Genomic DNA, 17,436 nt, shown 5'->3' with positions numbered 1-17,436 from the left:
GATAGGCGTATGGAGATGCTGTGCTCCTCTCGTATCTCTACTTTTTTATTTCATTCATCCAATCCTTCTTACTCCTTTCCATGGCAAGCTGTATGTAGGGCATCACCAGCATCAATGGCTACTTTTCATCCTCTCGGGAAAATGGTCCTATGCGCTGTCACTGCATGGCTAATCGTCTGGAGGCATCACCCTTGTTGATGGCTACATCCCATCTTCTCAGTGAAAATGGTCCAAATGCTCTGTCACAGCACGGCTAATCATCTGTCGGTTCTCAATTAGGTTGGAGTAGAATCCATTGATTCTTTTGCGTCTGTCACTAACGCCCAACCTTCAGGAGTTTGAAGCTCGTCACAGTCATTCAATACTGGAATCCTACTCGGAATACCACAGACAAGGTTAGACTTTCCGAATTCCCGGGATCCTACTCGGAATACCACAGACAAGGTTAGACTTTTCGGATCCCCATGAATGCCGCCATCTATCTAGCTTATACCACGAAGATTCTGTTGGGGAATCTAAGAGATATGCGCCCGGCCTAAAGTAGAACGGAAGTGGTTGTCAGTCACACGCGTTCATAGGTGAGAATGATGATGAGTGTCACGGATCATCACATTCATCAAGTTGAAGTGCAACGTATATCTTGGAATAAGAATAAAGAGAATTGAATAGAAAGTAATAGTAATTGTATTGAAACTTGAGGTACAGCAGAGCTCCACACCCTTAATCTATGGTGTGTAGAAACTCCACCGTTGAAAATACATAAGTGAAAGGTTCAGGCATGGCCGAATGGCCAGCCCCCAAAGCATGATCAAAAGACCGAATGGTCAAAAGATTAAACTGTCAAAAGATGTCTAATACAATAGTTAAATGTTCTATATATACTAGACTAGCTACTAGGGTTTACATGAGTAAGTATTTGATGCATAAATCCACTTCCGGGGCCCACTTGGTGTATGTTTGGGCTGAGCTTGATCTATCCACGAGCTGAGGCATTTATTGGAGTTGAACTCCAAGTTATAACGTGTTTTGGGCGTTCAACTCCGGATCATGACGTGTTTCTGGCGTTTAACTCTAGACAGCAGCATGTACTTGGCGTTCAATGCCAATTTACGTCATCAATTTCCGAATAAAGTATGGACTATTATATATTGCTGGAAAGCTCTGGATGTCTACTTTCCAACGCCGTTGAGAGCGCACCATTTGGAGTTCTTTAGCTCCAGAAAATCTATTTTGAGTGCAGGGAGGTCAGATTCCAACAGCATCAACAGTCCTTTTGTCAGCCTTTTTCAGAGTTTTGCTCAAGTCCCTCAATTTCAGCCAGAAATTACGTGAAATCACAGAAAAACACACAAACTCATAGTAAAGTCCAGAAATATGAATTTAACATAAAAACTAATGAAAACATCCCTAAAAGTAGCTTGAACTTATTAAAAACTACCTAAAAACAATGCCAAAAAGCGTATAAATTATCCGCTCATCACAACACCAAACTTAAATTGTTGCTTGTCCCCAAGCAACTGAAAATCAATTAGGATAAAAAGAAGAGAATATACTATAAATTCCAGAATATCAATTAATATTAATTATAATTAGATGAGCGGGACTTGTAGCTTTTTGCTTCTGAACAGTTTTGGCATCCCACTTTTTCCTTTGAAGTTTAGAATGATTGGCTTCTCTAGGAACTTAGAATTTCGGATAGTGTTATTGATTTTCCTAGTTTAGCATGTTGATTCTTGAACACAGCTACTTATGAGTCTTGGCTGTGGCCCTAAGCACTTTGTTTTCCAGTATTACCACCGGATACATAAATGCCACAGACACATAACTGGGTGAACCTTTTCAGATTGTGACTCAGCTTTGCTAGAGTCCCCAGTTAGTGGTGTCCAGAGCTCTTAAGCACACTCTTTCTGCTTTGGATCACGACTTTAACCACTCAGTCTCAAGCTTTTCACTTGGACCTTCATGACACAAGCACATGGTTAGGGACAGCTTGAGTTAGCCGCTTAGGCCTGGATTTTATTTCCTTGGGCCCTCCTATCCATTGATGCTCAAAGCCTTGGATCCTTTTTACCCTTGCCTTTTGGTTTTAAGGGCTATTGGCTTTTTCTGCTTGCTTTTTCTTTTTCTTATATATATTTTTTTCGCCATTTTTTTTCGCAAGCTTCTTCTTTTTCACTGCTTTTTCTTGCTTCAAGAATCAATTTCATGATTTTTCAGATCATCAATAACATTTCTCTTTGTTCATCATTCTTTCAAGAGCCAATAGTTTTAACATTCATAAACAACAAGATCAAAAATATGCACTGTTCAAGCATTCATTCAGAAAACAAAAAGTATTGTCACCACATCAATATAATTAAATTAAATTCAAGGATAAATTCGAAATTCATGTACTTCTTGTTCTTTTGAATTAAAATATTTTTCATTTAAGAGAGGTGAAGGATTTATAGAATTTATTCATAGCTTTAAGACATGGTTACTACATACTAATGATCATGAAGTAGAGACACAAAACATAGATAAACACAACATAAAAACCGAAAAACAGAAAGAAATAAGAATAAGGAATGAATCCACCTTAGTGGCGTCTTCTTCTTGAAGGACCCACAATGTCCTTAAGCTCTTCTATGTCCCTTCCTTGTCTTTGTTGCTCCTCCCTCATTGCTCTTTGATCTTCTCTTATTTCATGGAGAATGAATGAGTGCTAATGATGCTCCACCCTTAATTGTTCCACATTGTGGCTCAAATCTTCTAAGAAAGTGTTGAGTTGTTCCCAATAGTTGTTGGGAGGAAAGTGCATCCCTTGAGGCATCTCAGAGATTTCTTGATGATGAGCTTCCTCATGCATCTCTTGAGAACCGTGGAGGGTCTCTCTTGCTTGCTCTATCATCTTCTTGGTGATGGGCTTATCCTCTTCAATGGAGATGTCTCCTTCTATGATAACTCCAGCTGAGTAACATAGATGGCAAATAAGGTGAGGAAAAGCTAGCCTTGCCATGGTGGAGGGCTTTTCGGCTATTTTGTAGAATTCATTGGAGATGTCTTCATGAACTTCTACTTCCTCTCCAATCATGATGCTATGAATCATGATGGCCCGATCTACAGTAACTTCAGATCGGTTGCTAGTGGGAATGATGGAGCGTTGAATGAACTCCAACCATCCTCTAGCTACAGACTTGAGGTCCAGTCTTCTTAGTTGGACTGGCTTGCCTTTGGAGTCTCTCTTCCATTGAGCTCCTTCCACACATATGTCCATAAGGACTTGGTCCAACCTTTGATTAAAGTTGACCCTTCTAGTGTAGGGGCGTGCATCTCCTTGCATCATGGGCAAGTGGAACGCCAATCTTACATTCTCCGGACTAAAATCTAAGTATTTTCCCCGAACCATTGTGAGATAATTCTTTGGACTTGGGTTCATACTTTGATCATGGTTCCTAGTGATCCATGCATTGGCATAGAACTCTTGAACCATTAAGATTCCGACTTGTTGCATGGGGTTGGTTAGGACTTCCCAACCTCTTCTTCGGATCTCATGTCGGATCTCCGGATACTCATTTTTCTTGAGCTTGAAAGGGACCTCAGGGATCACCTTCTTCTTTGTCACAATATCATAGAAGTGGTCTTGATGGCTTTTGGAGATGAATCTTTCCATCTTCCATGACTCGGAGGTGGAAGCTTTTGTCTTCCCTTTTCCTTTTCTAGAGGATTCTCGGGCCTTAGGTGCCATTGATGGTAATGGAAAAACAAAAAAAAGCTTATGCTTTTACCACACCAAACTTAAAATATTGCTCGCCCTCGAGCAAGAGAAGAAAGAAGAGAAGAGAAGAAGAAGAGAATATGGAGGAGAAGGGGAAGTGTAGGTGCGGCCAAAGTATGGAAGAGGGGGTTGTGATGTGTGAAAATGAAGTAGAATGGAAGGGTATATATAGGGAAAGAGGAGAGGGCAGGTTCGGCCATTTAGGGTGGGATTGGGTGGGAAAATGTTTTTGAATTTTGAAGGTAGGTGGGGTTTATGGGAAAGAGTGGATGGATGTGAGTGGTGAAGGGGGTAATTGGGAAGAGAGATTGAGGTGATTGGTGAAGGATTTTTGGGAAGTGTGACATGGGGAAGAGTGAAAATAGGATTAGGAGGTAAGGTGGGAATATAGTAGGTGGGGATCCTGTAGGGTCCACAGATCCTGAGGTAATCCTGTGAGATCCACAGATCTTGAGGTGTCAAGAAATTCCATCCCTGCACCAAATAGGCATGTAAAATGCCTTTGCATACCATTCTGGCGTTTAAACACCGAGTGGTGCACGTTCTGGGCGTTTAACGCCCATGTAAAGCATGTTTCTGGCGTTGAACGCCAGTTTCATGCTTGTTACTGGCGTTCAGCGCCAGCTTTTCCTCTAGGCACATTCCTGGCGTTCAGCGCCAGAATGTTGCTTGTTTCTGGCGTTCAGCGCCAGATTCATGCTCTGTTCTGGCGTTGAACGCCAGCCAGATGCTCCTTACTGGCGTTGAACGCCAGCCTGTGCTTCCTCCGGGGTGTGATTTTTCTTCAGCTGTTTTTTTTATTCTGTTTTTAATTTTTATATTTTTTTGTGACTCCTCATGATCATGTACCTAATAAGACACAAAATAACAAGAAAATAAAATAAAATAAAATTAGATAAATAAAATTGGGTTGCCTCCCAACAAGCGCTTCTTTAATGTCAATAGCTTGACAGTGGCTCTCATGGAGCCACAAGGTGATCAGGTCAATGTTGTATAGTCCCAACACCAAACTTAGAGTTTGGATATGGGGTCTTAACACCAAACTTAGAGTTTGGTTATGGCCTCCCAACACCAAACTTAGAGTTTGACTGTGGGGGCTCTTCTTGACTCTGAACTGAGAGAAGCTCTTCATGCTTACTCTCTTTTGTCACAGAAGGATGGCCATGTGCCTTAAACACAAGGTAGTCCCCATTCAATTGAAGGACTAATTCACCTCTGTTGACATCTATCACAGCTCCTGCTGTGGCTAGGAAAGGTCTTCCAAGGATGATGCATTCATCCTCTTCCTTCCTAGTGTCTAAGATTATGAAATCAGCAGGGATGTAAAGGCCTTCAACCTTTACTAACACGTCCTCCACTATTCCATAAGCTTGTCTCAATGACTTGTCTGCCAATTGTAATGAGAACAAGGCAGGTTGTACCTCAATAATCCCCAGCTTCTCCATTACAGAGAGTGGCATAAGATTTATCCCTGACCCCAGATCACATAGAGCTTTTGCAAAGGTCATGGTGCCTATGGTACAAGGTATCAAAAACTTGCCAGGATCTTGTTTCTTTTGAGGTAAAATTTGCTGAGTCCAGGTATCCAGTTCACTAATGAGCAAGGGAGGTTCACTTTCCCAAGTCTCATTACCAAACAACTTGGCATTCAGCTTCATGATAGCTCCTAAATATTGAGCAACTTGCTCTCCAGTCACATCTTCATCCTCTTCAGAGGAAGAATAGTCTTCAGAGCTCATGAATGGCAGAAGGAGATTTAATGGAATCTCTATGGTCTCTATATGAGCCTCAGATTCCTTTGGATCCTTAATAGGAAACTCCTTCTTGCTTGAGGGACGTCCCAGGAGGTCTTCCTCACTAGGATTTTCGTCCTCCTCCTCCCTTGTGCATTCGGCCATATTGATTATATCAATGGCCTTGCACTCTCCTTTTGGATTCTCTTTTGTATTGCTTGGGAGAATACTGGGAGGAGTTTCAATGACTTTCTTACTCAGCTGGCCCACTTGTGCCTCCAGATTTCTGATGGAGGATCTTGTTTCACTCATGAAACTGAAAGTGGCCTTTGACAGATCAGAGACTAGATTGGCTAAATTAGAGGTGTTTTGTTCAGAATTCTCTATCTGTTGCTGAGAAGATGATGGAAAAAGCTTGCTATTGCTCAGCCTATTGCGTCCACCATTGTTAAAGCCTTGTTGAGGCTTTTGTTGATCCTTCCATGAGAAATTTGGATGATTTCTCCATGATGAGTTATAGGTGTTTCCATAAGTTTTACCCATGTAACTAACCTCTGCCATGGCAGGGTTCTCAGGATTATAAGCTTCTTCAGAAGCTGCCTCTTTAGTACTGTTGGATGCATGTTGCCATCCATTTAGATTTTGAGAGATCATGTTGACCTGTTGAGTCAACACTTTGTTCTGAGCCAATATGGCATTCAGAGCATCAATTTCAAGAACTCCTTTCTTCTGAGGTATCCCATTATTCACGGAATTCCTCTCAAAAGTGTACATGAATTGGTTGTTTGCAACCAATTCAATGAGTTTTTGAGCCTCTTCAGGCGTTTTCTTTAGGTGAATAGATCCACCTGCAGAATGGTCCAATGACATTTTCGAAAATTCAGATAGACCATAATAGAATATATCTAATATGGTCCATTCTGAAAACATGTCAGATGGACATCTTTTGGTCAGCTGCTTGTATCTTTCCCAAGCTTTATAGAGAGATTCACCATCTTTTTGTTTGAAGGTTTGAACATCCACTCTCAGCTTGCTCAGCTTTTGAGGAGGAAAGAATTTATCCAAGAAGGCAGTGACCAGCTTATCCCAGGAGTCCAGGCTATCCTTGGATTGTGAATCCAACCATATTCTAGCTCTGTCTCTTACAGCAAAAGGGAAAAGCATGAGCCTGTAGACTTCAGGATCAACTCCATTCGTCTTTACAGTCTCACAGATCTGCAAGAACTCAGTTAAAAACTGATAAGGATCTTCAGATGGAAGTCCATAAAACTTGCAGTTTTGTTGCATTAAGGCAACTAGCTGAGGTTTCAGCTCAAAGTTGTTGGCTCCAATGGCAGGAATGGAGATGCTTCTTCCATCAAACTTGGGCGTTGGCTTTGTGAAGTCACCAAACATTCTCCTTGCATTATTATTATTTTCAGCTGCCATCTCCTTCTCTTGTTCTAATGTTTCTGAAAGGTTACCTTTAGAATGTTGTAACTTAGCTTCTCTTAATTTTCTCTTCAGAGTCCTTTCAGGTTCTGGATCAATTTCAACAAGAGTGCCTTTTTTCCTGTTCCTGCTCATATGAAAGAGAAGAAAACAAGAAAATAAAGAGGAATCCTCTATGTCACAGTATAGAGATTCCTTTATGTTAGTAGAAGAAGAAAGGGGAGAAGAGTGAAGAAGAATGAATAGTCTGTATAAAGAGTAAGGATAGGGGAGGTGAAGAGAAGTGTTAGTAAATAAATAATTAAATAGAATAAGAAAAGAGGGGTTAGTGATTTTCGAAAATTAGAGATAAAATGTAATTAAAATTAAAATTTAGAACAAAAAGAATTTTTGAAAAAAAGGTGAGATATTTTCGAAAATTAGAGAGGAAAAAGTAGTTAGGTGGTTTTGAAAAAGATAAGAAACAAACAAAAAATTAATTAGTTAGTTGAAAAAGATTTTAAAATTAAATTTGAAAAAGATAAGAAGATAAGAAGTTAGATGAGATATTTTGAAATCAAATTTTGAAAAAGATAAAATTTTGAAAAGGATAAGATAAAAAGATAAGATAAAAATTTTAAGAAAAAGATATTTTGAAAAAGATTTAATTCAAAAATTTAAAATTACTTACTTCACTAACAATAAACTACAAGATAAGATTCTAGAACTTAAAGATTGAACCTTTCTTAACAAGAAAGTAACAAACTTCACATTTTTGAACCAATCACATTAATTGTTAGCCTATTTTCGAAAATATGATATAAAGATAAGAAAAATATTTTGAAAATATTTTGAAAAAGATTTTTAAAATTTTCGAAAAATAGAAAAAATGAAAAAGATATAATTTTTGAAAAAGATTTTGAAAAGATAAGATTTTTAAAATTGAAAATTTGTCTTGACTTGTAAGAAACAACTAATTTTGAAAAATTTTGACCAAGTCAACCCAAAATTTCGAAAATTTGGAGAGAAAAAAGGAAAAGATATATTTTTTATTTTTGAATTTTTAATTATGAGAGAGAAAAACACAAACATGACCCAAAACATGAAAATTTTGGATCAAACACAAAATGCATGCAAGAACACTATGAATGTCAAGATGAACACCAAGAACACTTTGAAGATCATGATGAACATCAAGAACATATTTTTGAAAAATTTTTTATGCAAAGAAAATATGCAAGACACCAAACTTAGAAATCTTTAATGCATGGACTCTAACAAACGAAAAATGCATATGAAAAACAACAAACAACACAAAACAAGAAAACATCAAGATCAAACAAGAAGACTTACCAAGAACAACTTGAAGATCATGAAGAACACTATGAATACATGGAATTTTCGAAAAAATTGCAAAAAAATTTTTTTAAAGCATGTAATTGACACCAAACTTAAAAATTAACTCAAGACTCAAACAAGAAACACAAAATATTTTTTTATTTTTATGATTTTATGATTTTTTTAGATTTTTATTGATTTTTTCGAAAATAGAGTTTGAAAAAAAAAACGAAAAATAAAAGAAAAATTTTGAAAAAGATTTTTGAAAAGAAAATTACCTAATCTGAGCAACAAGATGAACCGTCAGTTGTCCATACTCGAACAATCCCCGGCAACGGCGCCAAAAACTTGGTGGACGAAATTGTGATCACATCAATGTAGTACTCTTTGTTATTGTATGGAATTATTATTATGGCTCTTGGCTATGTGTGGACACAACTCTGTTCAACTTAACCAGCAAGTGTACTGGGTCATCCAAGTAATACCTTACGTGAGTAAGGGTCGATCCCACAGAGATTGTTGGTATGAAGCAAGCTATGGTCACCTTGTAAATCTCAGTTAGGCAGATTAAATGGTTATGGGTTTCGAAAATTAATAATAAACAAAAAATAAGATAGTAAAAAGTTACTCATATAATTCCATGGTGGGAATTTCAGATAGGCGTATGGAGATGTTGTGCTCCTCTCGTATCTCTACTTTTCTATTTCATTCATCCAATCCTTCTTACTCCTTTCCATGGCAAGCTGTATGTAGGACATCACCAGCATCAATGGCTACTTTTCATCCTCTCGGGAAAATGGTCCTATGCGCTGTCACTGCATGGCTAATCGTCTGGAGGCATCACCCTTGTTGATGGCTACATCCCATCCTCTCAGTGAAAATGGTCCAAATGCTCTATCACAGCACGGATAATCATCTGTCGGTTCTCAATTAAGTTGGAGTAGAATCCATTGATTCTTTTGCGTCTGTCACTAACGCCCAACCTTCAGGAGTTTGAAGCTCGTCACAGTCATTCAATACCGGAATCCAACTCGGAATACCACAGACAAGGTTAGACTTTCCGGATTCCCGGGATCCTACTCGGAATACCACAGACAAGGTTAGACTTTCCGGATCCCCATGAATGCCGCCATCTATCTAGCTTATACCACGAAGATTCTGTTAGGGAATCTAAGAGATATGCGCCCGGCCTAAAGTAGAACGGAAGTGGTTGTCAGTCACGCGCGTTCATAGGTGAGAATGATGATGAGTGTCACGGATCATCACATTCATCAAGTTGAAGTGCAACGTATATTTTAGAATAAGAATAAAGAGAATTGAATAGAAAGTAATAGTAATTGTATTGAAACTTGAGGTACAGCAGAGCTCCACACCCTTAATCTATGGTGTGTAGAAACTCCACCGTTGAAAATACATAAGTGAAAGGTTCAGGCATGGCCGAATGGCCAGCCCCCAAAGCATGATCAAAAGACCGAATGGTCAAAAGATTAAACTGTCAAAAGATGTCTAATACAATAGTTAAATGTTCTATATATACTAGACTAGCTACTAGGGTTTACATGAATAAGTATTTGATGCATAAATCCACTTCCGGGGCCCACTTGGTGTATGTTTGGGCTGAGCTTGATCTATCCACGAGCTGAGGCATTTATTGGAGTTGAACTCCAAGTTATAACGTGTTTTGGGCGTTCAACTCCGGATCATGACGTGTTTCTGGCGTTTAACTCCAGACAGCAGCATGTACTTGGCGTTCAACGCCAATTTACGTCGTCAATTTCCGAATAAAGTATGGACTATTATATATTGCTGGAAAGCTCTGGATGTCTACTTTCCAACGTCGTTGAGAGCGCGCCATTTGGAGTTCTTTAGCTCCAGAAAATCCATTTTGAGTGCAGGGAGGTCAGATTCCAACAGCATCAGCAGTCCTTTTGTTAGCCTTTTTCAGAGTTTTGCTCAAGTCCCTCAATTTCAGCCAGAAATTACCTGAAATCACAGAAAAACACACAAACTCATAGTAAAGTCCAGAAATGTGAATTTAACATAAAAACTAATGAAAACATCCCTAAAAGTAGCTTGAACTTATTAAAAACTACCTAAAAACAATGCCAAAAAGCGTATAAATTATTCGCTCATCACCTGCCTCAGCCAATCACGCTTTGACACGTGTCAGAATGTCCCCGCGTGCTGACTCAGCATGCCCCACGTGCTGCATACATGGACCAATCAATGTTTGCCACGTCAGCACTCCCCTACATGCTAACTCAGCACGCCCCCCACGTGCTGCACCTCCCAAGCCAATCAGCCTTTGCCACGTTAGCACGCCCCCTGCGTGCTGCCTTGTTGGCTCAACCACACAATGCCACTTGGCTTCCACGCCCCCACGTGATTCAGGTAACACGCCCCTGCGTGTTGTGCTTTCATCTGACACCTCCAGATATGTGTAATACACACAGTATCCCCATTTTCAGCCAATACACCACAATGTTTTTCATATCCAAATTATTCAGCCTGCGAATTTTTCTTCTGCTCTTAACGTGTGTATGACGATGTACATAAATCGCACCATCGATTTTTATTTTTTCTTTTAAAAATAAAAAAAATCATCCAATGCTTTTTTTTATTTTAAAAAGAAAATCATAAAGCACACTCAATCATTTTTTTATTTTTTACACATTATGATTTTTTTAAAAAATTCAGATATCATATTTAGATAAAACTTTAAAAATCCTAATATTTTTTATTTAAAAAATAACATATATAAAAGAAAAATTGACTCAAGTATAAAAGAGAGATATAACTAAATAACAAGATTTAGTGTTAGTTGATTAGAAAAATTTGTTACCTCTACTGCTATTTTAGTACGTTAGAGAAGGAAAATATGTTACTTCCACAACTATATAGTAGTGTCACTCTTGTATGCAGAACACAATAATATACTCGGTTAACATTATGATAGAAGAAATTAATTTCCTTTACTGTTTCTCTACTTTTTATTATTTTTTTTAACAAGAGAGCTCAATGCAATAAGTGGAGTAAGAACAACAACCAACAAATAAAAAACTTAAAAAAGAAAAAAATTGCAAAAAAACTCTTCAATCATTTTTTGTGCTCATCCTTCTTATAATTTACTCCTGATTTTGTACTCCTAATTTTGTATTCGTGGAAACATTTTCAACCACTCCAATCTTACTAAAACTCTGTCAATCTAATTGCAAGATCGTTAAGCAGAAGTCCACCAGTTGCATATCTTCCTTTATCCAATTCTTACTAAAATTCTGTTAATCTGACAGCATCCTTTCTCCCTTCCACCTATACAATCTTGTTGAAGTCTCCCATAAAGATTGATATAACTCTGCAATATAACTCAATTTCTCCCGCACAGCAAATTTCTCTTCTCTTGTATGAACTCCATACACATCAAAAAGCATATTGAAATTATTTTTAGTAAGACCCCTTCAACACACAACCAAAACTCTACAATGACTCATTTTAAACATTATTTCATCCCAAATTAACAGTAAACCACTTGAGGCACCCTTCGACTCAACATATTCTCATCACGCAGCATCACTCTTCCAAATTCTTATTACATCAAACTTCGTCATTACCTGCCACTTAATCTCAAACAAGCCCAACGTATTCAACTTAAATTTTTCTTAAAATTTTTGTCCATGCTCAATTTTCCATCACCCATTAACCTCCTAACATTCCAAGAACAAATTATTTTAATAAATTATTACACACTTTTTTTTTATTTTTGGGCCTGCAGTGTCTTGCTTTCTCTTTCTGTTTTGTCAATCTTTTTTTTTCTGAGCAATTTCTTCATTCTGTGTTTAGAGAATAGCCAAAATATCATCTTCATTGTATAAAATTGCACCAGATTCCAACGCGAGGTCCCAAATTTTTCTATTTTCAAGCATTTTTTCCTCCAAAATATTATTTCTATTTCTTTTACTTCCTTCATTCTTGTCCGAACCACCATCATCAACCACCCTCTTTCCAACTACATCTTCATCGTGTTCCGATAGCTCTCCCTGTCTCTTTGTCAATGTTGTTTCTTTTATGATAGAACCCATACCACTATTATTCACAATGTCATCCCTATCATGCATTCTTTCATCAACGTCTTCTGCACCATCATCATCAACATACACATCCAACCCACTAGTCCCTCCAATCAATGCCACCGGGAGAGTAGCGGCTTGGTTCTCCGCCATCAACTCTTTCTCGATCTCACGACCCAACATAGGTGGCGTCAGGGTTGTGCATTTTCCTTGCCATGTTGAACCTCCTTTGTCGTGGCCAGTCTTTAGCTTTCCTCCTTCAACACCGATTCGGTCTCCCTCAATCTTCTCCGCGCCGGTTTCCAACGCAAGTTTTGCAGATACAGCATCCTGCACACTTGTCGTAAACCCTTTCCTAGCGTGCCTATCCTTATCGTGGAAACCATGCTCTATTTCCATCAAGCCTGACTCAGATTCTTGACCCAACCCAACATCACCGAACTGGTTGATTGAGGAAATCGGGTCCAAAGATTTTTCTCTATCTTTTTTGGACATCCTTGAATTATTGGGCCTAGCACCAAGCCTACAAAGAACCTTCTTTTTCTTATTCTTTTTGCCCCTCCTTTCTAGTCCATTAAAGTTACCTTCATAAATCCATATTACTGTATTTTCAGAATTATCTTCATAATTAATATGATCACATCCCACACATCTGCTCTCTTTTCAATTCCTTCATAAATTGGTTGATATGTTACTATTTTTATCTTATTTTATTTTGAATGATCATTAATCCACTCATTTAAAATAATTTCAGGAATTACCAACCTGCCCATATCTTCTCCGTCATCCCTCAGCTCTTCCATCATCACATCGGCTGCCTGGTCGTTCAAAACCGCCGATTTTGTAGCCCATACACTCCTTAAGCTCGTACTCGCACACTCAGTTTCCGCAACTGTTCTTCGTTGTTCACAACTATAGTCACTTTTTTCATTAGCTTCTTCATAACAATTCAATCCAAAAGCCCCTCGTCCCACTTATTTCACTAGCACATCGAATCCACTGATACCTATTGTGATATGAACCCATTCGTTAATCATATCCATGATAAAAGTATCAATTTGCACTGGTCCACACTAAAATACATGCACGATTCTATCACTTTGTTACAACCGACTACTTTTCCCATTGGCCTCCTAACATACTAAAGGTATATGCTGACAGCGCATGTAACAAAACCCCGTAGCATTCTAGCAACATTTCTTATTTTTCAATATCCAAACCAATTTCATCAAAGTCTGAATTTCAATATGGTATCAAGAGCTTGAATTGATCCATAGTAGAAATCGTTCCTATCCCCACCATTCTTTCCAACAGCAACAAACAGTTTCTTTTCATCCCAGCTCTTGATAAACTTGATCGAAACTCCTACAAATCATGGCAACAGCTAGCACTTCATGCAATTTGTGCGAATTCATTTGAAGATCATCTCAAACTAGATAAAGTTCCACAAAAGTTCTCAATAGAAGCTGAGAGGGAATCAAACACAGAATTAGTAGCCTTTAAAGAATGGAAGGCAAAGAACCATTACTTGATGACGTGGCTTCTGTCATCCTAGAAACTCTCATCATAAACAAAGTATTACGTTGTGCTTATGCTCATCAAGCATGGCAAAATATTCAAGAAATTTTTTCTCAAACTTCCAGGATCCAAATCAAACAGGTGAAAGCAAAATTAAAGACAATCAAAAAGCTGGTTTGTTAGCTATAGAATATCTCAAGCAAATCCAAATTGTGGTAGATTATCTTGCAGAAATTGGTTATGTTTTCATTACTGATGAACATATAGAAGTTATTTCTGAGGGATTAACAGAATATTATGCTTTATTTCTTTCATCTGTGATGGCAAAATCAGAAACTATCACCACTTTTAAAGAAGAATCTCAACTTTTGGGCCATGAAAATATGATTGAAAGGTTTAGGAAATCTGATCTTTGACTGGTTCAATCAAATTTCACACAATCTACTTTTGGAAGAGGTTTGGTCGAAATAATCAAAAGAGGAAGATCAAGAGGTGCTGATAGAGGTTTTGCTCAGGGATCTAGATTTCAAAATTCTTCATTCATTAGACCTCAATGTCAAGTGTGTGGGAGACTTGGACACACAGCATTAGTGTGTTATCATAGGTTTGATCATTAATATTCTGCATAGACTTCTTCAACCATCAATAATCAAAATCTTGCATCTCTTCTAGCTCCATCATCTTCTGAATTTCAAAATCCAAGAACCTTCATGACAACTTCTTCCAATCTTTCTGAAAATAATTGATATTCTGACACAGGTACATTACACCACATTACACCAAACCAGTCTCATCTAATTACAACAATTTTCAGGTTCAAATCAAATTTTATTAGGTAATGGTACATGTACGCGAATTTCTCATATAGGTCATGGATATTTAATTTATCTTGAAAATCATCAAAAAAATTTTCTAAGAAACCTTATTCATGTTCCTGAAATGTCTGAACATCTCATTAGTGTTCATAAATTTGCTAAAGACAATAATTGTTATTTTGAATTTTATCCTAATTGCTATTATGTCAAATCTCAGGACACTCAGCAGATTCTGCTAAAAAATAAGTGCCTAAGAAAGGCGTCTATCAATTTTAACATGTTGCTATAGCTACTACAAAATCTTCTAAAGATGTTTCTTTGCTGAATTATGATATTTCTGGTGCAAAAATCAATATTGTTAACATTGTACCTGTTGTGTAGTTATCTAATTGTACTCCTTTTGTCTCTATTTTTTTATTTTTCTCCTTATGTGTTTGCTGCAAATAAATTGTCTTCCTCTACCTGGCATGATAGACTTGGACATCTTCATCAAAAACTGTAAAGTCTATCTTATCAACCTAAAATATATCTGTTTTAAAATCAATAAATGACACAGACTTGTGTAGATGTTGTTAAATAGGAAAAATGCATGTTTTGCCTTTCATTATTGATTATTTCCAATTTAATAAGTCTCTTGAAATTATCTATACTTATGTATGGGCCTTCTTCAAATTCATCTTATCATGGATTTATTTACTGTGTCTTCTTCATTGATGCATTCACAAGATACACCTCAATTTATTTATTGCACTCCAAAGGGCAAGTTCATCAAGCCTTTGTTCTGTTTAAAAATCAAACTAAAAATCACATTGGATTTAAAATTAAATCCTTGCAATCTGATTGTAAGACTCAAAAAAATATTAACTAGTTAATTATGTACTTAAAATTTAGTTAAAAAGGGTTTAAACTGCTCAGTCTGGGTTAAAAATTTAAAATCTATAATTTGAGAATTTATTGGTGAAGATTTAACTTAAAAATTTAAAATTAAATTAGACAATTGGTCCTTATATTTTTAGTGAAATTGCAAATTGGTTCCTACACTTTAAAAGTTTGTAATTGAGTCACTAAAGAGAATTAAAATTTACAATTTAGACCCCGCCGTTCCAAAAGTGTTTGATTTAACAGAATATTCTCAGCATATTCTCTATTTTAAACATGTCAGCTGCACATGTTTGATAATAGGGACTAATTTGTAATTTTAGTGAAAGTATGGGACCAATCAAGTAAAATTGTAAATTGGTCCCTATTATCAAACATGTGCAGCTGACATGTTTAAAATAGAGAATATGCTGAGAATATTCTGTTAAATCAAACACTTTTTGAATGGCGAGGACTAAATTGAAAAATTTAATTCTCTTTAGGGACCCAATTATAAACTTTTAAAGTGTAGGGACCAATTTGTAATTTTACTGAAAGTGTAGGGACTAACTGTGTAATTTAACCAAAAATTAATTGGAGCGCAAAAATGTAATTATTTGCGAAAAAATGCATACCGGCTTATAATTAACTGTACAGGCTTAAGTCTGTCTGGTACTGCATATAAAAAAAATAAAAATGTAGGATTGACTAGAAAAATATTTAGAATAAACAAACTAAAACACTTATCTTTAAAATTTTGGCTCTAGGTAGAGCCAATGGGCGAAAGGACAAAAATGTTCCTCACTTAGTGATTTTAAATATCCATTCTAAATTCAATTCATTTTTGTGAGAGCTAAAACACTATTCACTTCCATCTTCAAAATCACTTTTCTCCCAAACTGGAGCTCCGATTGACAACCCGTTTGCGGCCACGGATTCATCTCATTATCCTCTTCATTTTTATATAACTTTTGTGGTGAGTAATCACGAGAACCTTACTCCATTTCATCCATTTTAGCATTTTTGGTTGGCTTGAATTTGGAGTGGAATTGATTGCTGGGTTTGATTTTTGTGCGAGTTGATTTTGTGGATCGATTGGTGAGGATTTGGTGGAGGCTTGGGTGACCAAAGAAAGGTTCACGAGGTTAGAAATCGCAGTCAACAAAGGTATGGATTTTGGTTTCAAGTAAACACCATATAATGTGAAAACTTAGGCTAGATGACCTTAAGATAGTGTTGAATTGATATGATTGGTATTGCTGATGACATTGGCTTAGTGTAAATTGTTGTGAAAATAGTGATTCGTTCTGCCCACGGTGAAGACGGTGACTTAGTTCTGCTCACGAGATAATGGCATTGATTAACTGATAGGCGAATGGGGTTATGATTGGGTCAGATTATGATTATGGTTGAGTAAAATTTTATTAGAGGCTTATGTCAAAAAGTGAGGGTTTATATGAGTCTTATGATAAAAACTATGAATGAAATATATATACTAGCGACTAATGGTGAATCTGATGAGGATAATGGGTTTGGTTGATAATGATAATATTTGTTGTTGGGGGGTAGATATGATGAATTTTAATGAGTCATTTTTCGATAAAGACTTAATTTATGAGACACCTGCACCTGGTAGATGCAAGGATGTAAGTTTTGTCCTGCTTGCTCAGCGTTACAGTGTGGATGTGGAGATGGTGGTTTTGTCCTGCCTACAATGAGAACGGTAGTTTTATTACGCTCACGGCTTGAGTATGATTATAGATATGTTTGATTGTAATTATGACTATGATAATGAAGATGATTTTGGTTGATGGTGATTACGATTAAAAAGTGATTCTTGATTGAGAAGGTTGTGGATTTTATCTCACTTGCGTAATTGTGATTAAGACAAGTGACATGGCACTCTCCCTTTGAGACAAGTGATTCTCTGATTGATGAATTAA

The sequence above is a fragment of the Arachis stenosperma genome, chromosome 9 (genome assembly GCF_014773155.1).
Source record: "Arachis stenosperma cultivar V10309 chromosome 9, arast.V10309.gnm1.PFL2, whole genome shotgun sequence".
Taxonomy (NCBI): domain Eukaryota; kingdom Viridiplantae; phylum Streptophyta; class Magnoliopsida; order Fabales; family Fabaceae; genus Arachis; species Arachis stenosperma.
The sequence above is the reverse complement of the archived record's forward strand: the minus strand, read 5'-3'. Positions refer to the sequence as shown.